At 49.0% G+C, this 6000-nt stretch overlaps 1 long non-coding RNA gene across 1 annotated transcript; it reads right to left on the reverse strand.

The window, feature by feature from the left end:
- Positions 1-2229: 2229 nt before the first annotated feature.
- Positions 2230-2838, reverse strand: LOC121848566. The gene is made up of 2 exons (XR_006084936.1): positions 2734-2838; positions 2230-2538 (listed from the first exon to the last, which is right to left on the reverse strand). It is a non-coding gene; the product is annotated as an uncharacterized LOC121848566 (long non-coding RNA).
- Positions 2839-6000: the final 3162 nt, after the last annotated feature.

Genomic DNA, 6000 nt, shown 5'->3' on the forward strand with positions numbered 1-6000 from the left:
GCTTCAGCTGATTAAACTCCAGCAGTTACCCCAACGCACACTCTGGGGACACCAAATCTTGGCTCTTGCCAACCTGCACCTAAAACTGTCCAGAATTAGGGAAGCAGGAGGTGTCCCTCCAGGGAGAGAGCGCATTCCATTTCAGTCACCAGGAAACATCCACGTGGTGTTCATCCATCGGGTTTGGGTACTTTTAAACACAATGATGGTTTTCTGCATCTGTCAGACATCCGGGTCGACCAAAAATAAGCAATTTATTTGAGAGGACACTTGTTGCATATGTGAAAGGGAAGGGAATGTATAGGTGTATAACTTTGTGAAGGGATTTAACAGGTCAATAGTGAGCAGCTGTTTCCTCTGGTGAGGGAATTGAGGACGAGAGGCCAAAGTCTTAAACTTGAGGCTAAACCGTTTAGAAGTGACAGAGGGATAACATTGTTACACAGTGAGTGTTGGGAGTGTGGAATTCACTCCCTTAGAGGGCAGTGGAGGCTGAGTCAATGGATCATTTTAAAAGGCAAATAGATAATTACTTGATAGGTACATAGACAGTGATATTAGGGTTTCTGGAGAGAGAGAGGGAGGTGATGGCGTTGAGTTGTGGATTGCAACTGGAAAGTGTTGGCTCAGGCTCTCTGGGCCGAATGGCCTCCTTCTGTTCTTATGTTAATAATCATATATAGTTAATAATAATCGCTGTATTTGGTAGAGCGCCTTATTATGTCGTTGAGACGTCTTAAAGCGTTTCATAGAATATACTGTAAAGTGGATTGACTGTGTATTTTGTGAGAGAAACGTGGCAGTCAATTTCTTGCTCACTCACTGACTCACTGACTGACTGACTTACTCTCACTCACAAACACTCACTCACTCACCCACACAAACACCCACTCATTCACTCACACACACGCGCACATTCACCCACTCACTCTCAGAAGATTTAATTCACAAAGTGTGAGGATCGGGTGCCTGGTCTGGGGGTGACCCACTCTGCAGTCGTGGGATACTGGTTGTGATCTTGAGACGAGTTGTGCTTGAGTTTTAATAATAATAATAAACAAAGAGCCTTCTTCCCAACCTCAGGCAAGGATTGGGTCACGTTAAGATTTAGTCTCACTGTCATCGTATTTTGTCCTTCACAACGATTAAGGGATTGACTTTTATTTTATTATTTTTTAAATTTGCTCAGTCGGGTGTTTGACACATACGGAAACCCATCACTGTGCTTAAGAGTTTTCTAAACCACGGTGAGAATTCCATGCCTCCCACCTACACATGGAAATCCCGGAGGTAGATTGTGGGAATGGAATACACACTCTCTCTCCCCAGAAGGAGGTATCCCACGTACCTAATTCCAGAAAGTATCAGGTGCAGGTTTGGCAGGAACCAAGGCTTGGGGACCCCAGAGTGTGTGTTGGGGTAACTGCTGGATTCCAATCAACTAAAACCACATCGCTTGCCTTTGATACTGTAGGCTTTCCCACTGCTTGTCCAGTCAGGACCAACCAACCCGATAGGTCTTGGGCTTACAGGACTAGCAGGAGCTGAGTGGGATGATATTTGTAAGTATGGTGATGGGTTTCCGTATGTGTCAGATACCTGGCGAAAGTCCCCAAAGATAATAGAAACGTCCTCCTCCAGCCCCTGCACTGTCACGTCTGGCATCCACCCGGGCTCTGTCTTTGGCCCTCTCCTCTTTAATATCTACATGCTCCCCCCTGGTGACATCATCCGCTGAAAACGGGGTCAACTTCCATATGTATAAGATGACACCAAACTCTACCTTCCTGCTTCCACCCTCAACTCCAGGACCACTGCTGTCCTGACAGACTGCCTGTCGGACATCAAGTCCTGGATGAGGGCAAATTTACTTCAGTTGAATTTGAACAAGACAGAGCTTTCAGCAATAGGGAACCAGTGGAGCCTGGCGAGACATGGTGTGTGGTGTGATGCTCACCCATGTCTGTATCTAACCTGTCCGATAGCTGAACTGGGAGAGCTGTAATAATAATAATAATAATAATCCTTGCATTTGAAATAGCATCTTATCACGTTTTTGAGACTTCTCAAATTGCTTCACAATTTATACTTTAAAGAGGATTGACTGAGCATTGTTTGGGTCAAATGTGGCAGCCGATTGCGAACAGCAGTGCCCACATACACTCATGGATTCAGTGACCTCTCTCTCTCTCACACTCTCTCTGAGAAACACAAAGACCAGACTGATCATGAGATGAATGATATTTATTTATTGCCCTCCGCCCTGTTGTTCAGGGAGTGGGTTACAAGCTACAGGAGGCCGGTGGCTGAGACATTGACAATCCCATCCTTTCTCCTGCGCTGGTGACAGACAGCGCTCCATTCCGCTGCCTCAGCTTTGCCTTCTTTATCTGCAGCAAATGCCCCCAACATCAGAGCAATCTCCAACATCTTTCTGTGTTGTCAGACACGAATCCGCGCACACTCCTCCAAGCAATTCACAATCCAAGGACAGCCATTTCATCACATCACCACCTCCATCTCTATCTCGAATTCCAGCTACACGGGCAGAGTTATATTGAGTTATACAGCGCCGCTCACACCACACAGACGTCTCAGAGCTTCGCAACAGCTCAAACTCACACAGCATCACTCACACCGCACCGATGATGCGTGAGGAGCGAGTCGGGCGGGGAGTGTAGGGCTGGAGGGGTTCGGTGAGGAGGAGAGAGACGAACATTGGGGTTTACTCACGGCGACTGGTGACTCCCTGAGCCATGAATAGTACAGAGAGAGCGAGCACTAAGCAGTACATGGTTTCTGGATGTCTGGAAGCCTTGTAAAGACCGCAGAGACGTTGGTCAGAAACTGTATGAAGTTGTCTGAATATGAGAGGTATTTATCCCCTTCACATACTGAGGGCAGCGGTTACATATGCAAAGCACTGCGACTGCTTTCATTGCCAATGTGAGGGGTGTTTCACACTCCGATAGCAAAATAATGAGTCATTTGTGATGATGGAGAGATACAAGAGCAGGTGCTCCATCCTGCGTTCTGGTGAACAGACCAATTCGCTTGCGGCTGTTTGAAGGGACGTTGTTGGGCTCAAATTGGCTGCCAAGTTAGCCTACAAAACACACAGTTACTACACTTTCATAAGTGAATAATTATGAGAGGATTCGATTGGGTGAACAAGTAGGAAATATTTCAAATGGCGGGTGCGTCGGAAACCCGAGGACTCCGATTTAAAATAGTTGTTCAAAGAAACAGAGGTGAGGTGAGGACAAAGGTTTTCACATGAGTTGTTGGGATCTGGAATGCATTGCCTGGAAGGCTGGTGGAAGCCAATTCAATAAAAACCCAACAACATAATTACATTTAAAGAGCACCTTTCACGTCATAATGGTATCCAAAGCGCTGAACTGTCAGGTGTCGGGGCCCCAGCATGGGGAAGGAGTGGTGTTGGGCTGAGGGAACGCAGAGAGGTGGGAGAGAGACCAAAGGCACAGTCGAAGAAAAGGGTCTTTAGTCTGGCCTTGAAGGTGGCACGGGAGGAAGCGAGGCCAATGGTCCGTGGAGTTGAGTTCCAGAGTGCGGGGCCAGAGAGGCTGAAAGCTCGTCCACTGATGGTTTGGGTGGATCAGGCGGAAGACATGAAACAGACCGGAGCCTGATGAAAGGAGGGAGTGGGCAGGTTGGTGGGGAATCAGCAGTCAGAGAGGAAGGAGGGGGCAAGGCCATGGGTGGCCTTAAAGGTGAGGACGAGGATCTTGAGCTCGATCCTCTGGGTGATGGGGAGCCAGTGCAGTCGGGCGAGGGTGGGAGTGATGGTGTCACGGAGTTTGGAGTGTGAGAGTACACGAGCTTCAGAGTTTGGGATGATCTGCAGCTTGTGAAGGGAAGATTTGGGAAGGCCGATGAGGAGGGAATTCCTGTAATCGAGACTTTGTGACAAATAAATAATAATCCTTGCATTTGATATAGCGCTTTTCACGTCGGGAGGACGTCCCAAAGCGCTTCACAGAACACACTGTAAAGTGAATTGACTGTATATTTGTGGGCGAACGCGGCAGCCAATTGCGCACAGCAATGTCCCACAAACAGTCGTAGATTAAAAATGACCAATTTAATTATTGTTTTTGGTTTTTTGGAGGGATTATTATTAGGCTCTGTGTGGAGTAAGGAAACTTGCCCAAGGTTTCGCCCTCTGCCTGGAATTGAACTCAGATCTCTCGCTTGCAAAGCGAGTGCTCTAACCACTGAGCTACAGGACTCCACTACGTGGGTGAGGGTTTCGGCATCCTGAGGGGTGAGGCATTGGCGGAGTCGGGCAGTGTTGTGAAGGTGGTGGTGTGGATGGGTTGCAGAAAGGACAATTCAGGGTCAAACAGGTTCTTGACTGGCTTAGTGAGGTTGAATGTGCAGCGTGGAGGCCGATGCTGCCAGCGGCTGAGGTGTGGAAGACAGTGTGGCGGCTGGAGGAGAAACCGTTTGCTGCGACAAATTGGAGGCAGTGTGAAAGATGGGACCTGAACCATTCAAGGCAGAACTTGAAGGTTGAGCTGGGAGGAGAGGCGGTGTAGGAGGACTGAGAGGTCCACGGTGTCAAAGGCGGCGGAGAGATCGAGGTGGACGAGGAGTCAGAGGGAGCCCTGGACACACATGGTCAGGATGTCGTTTGTAACCTTGACCAGAACAGTTTCCATGCTGTGGGCGGCACAGAAATCTGATTGGAGTGGTTCATGGAGGGAATAAGAGGAGAGGGAAGAGTTAATCTGGGAGGCAACGGCTCTCTCAAGGACCTTGGATAGGAACGGGAGATTTGAGAAGGGCCGGTAACTAGATAGCTGTGATGTGTCGAGGGAAGGTTTCTTCAAGGTGGGGGTGATAGTTTCTGTTTTGAGGAAGGATAGGACAGTGCCAGATGACAGGGAGAGGTTAATGATGTCGGCTTGTAGTGGGGCAAGGGGGTAGAGCTGGGATTCAAGGAGAGGGTTGGGGATGGAGTCCAGTGAGCATGTGGTGGGCTTCATGGAGGATATCTTTTCTCCCCCACATTCATGCCATGTCCCACTCTGCCTTCCCTCACCTCCGTAACATCGCCTGTCTCCACCACTACCTCAACCCTCAGTCCGCTGAAACTCTTGTTCATGCTTTCATCATCTCCAGGCTCGACTATGCAAAAGCCCTGCTTGGCCTTCCCAACTCCTCCCTCCACAGGCTGCAGATAATCCAGAACTCTGCAGCCCGTGTCCTCTCCCGAACCAAACTCTGTGACCCCATCTCCCCCACTCTCGCCCGACTCCATTGGCTCCCTATCCTTCAGAGGATCCAGTTCAAGATCCTGGTCCTCACATACAAAGCCCTCCATGGCCTCACCCCACCCTACCTCTGCGACCTGCTAAGCCCCTACCAATCCGCCCGTTCCCTCCGCTCAGCCGGCTCTGGACTGCTCCACGGCCCCCGACTCACCCGCCCAACCATTGGCAGGAGAGCCTTCAGCCACTCGGCCCCCAACTTCTGGAATTCCATCCCTCAGTCACTCCGCCTCGCCCCCTCCTTAGCCTCCTTCAAGTGCCACCTCAAGACACTCCTTTTCGACCATGCCATCGGTTACCCCCCTTCTACTCCTTCCCTTCTTCCCCCATGACCACAGCTAGGATCTGAAATGCTGTAATGGATTCAGTGACTACTCTCCCCCCTCTCTCTCACACTTTCTCTTAGAAACACAAAGACCAGACTGATCATGAGATGAAAAAAAAAAAAAGACCAGCACTGACCCCATGGTCATCTTGTTATTTTTTCTATGTACGGTAATGTGTTTCAATGTTGATCTAATTGCGATTAACACTAATGGTAACTGTTGATCCTAACATTTTGTCTTTTCAGTGATAAATTTGCGCCACATGGTTTTTAGATTTGGGTCCATACTTTCCACTATTCCCGATGATTGAGGATGGTGCAATATGGAATTCCTGTGTAATTGCAGCAACTGCGTTGCACATCCCATCACCTTCCTTG

Source organism: Callorhinchus milii, unplaced genomic scaffold, assembly GCF_018977255.1.
Source record: "Callorhinchus milii isolate IMCB2004 unplaced genomic scaffold, IMCB_Cmil_1.0 Scaffold3, whole genome shotgun sequence".
Taxonomy (NCBI): domain Eukaryota; kingdom Metazoa; phylum Chordata; class Chondrichthyes; order Chimaeriformes; family Callorhinchidae; genus Callorhinchus; species Callorhinchus milii.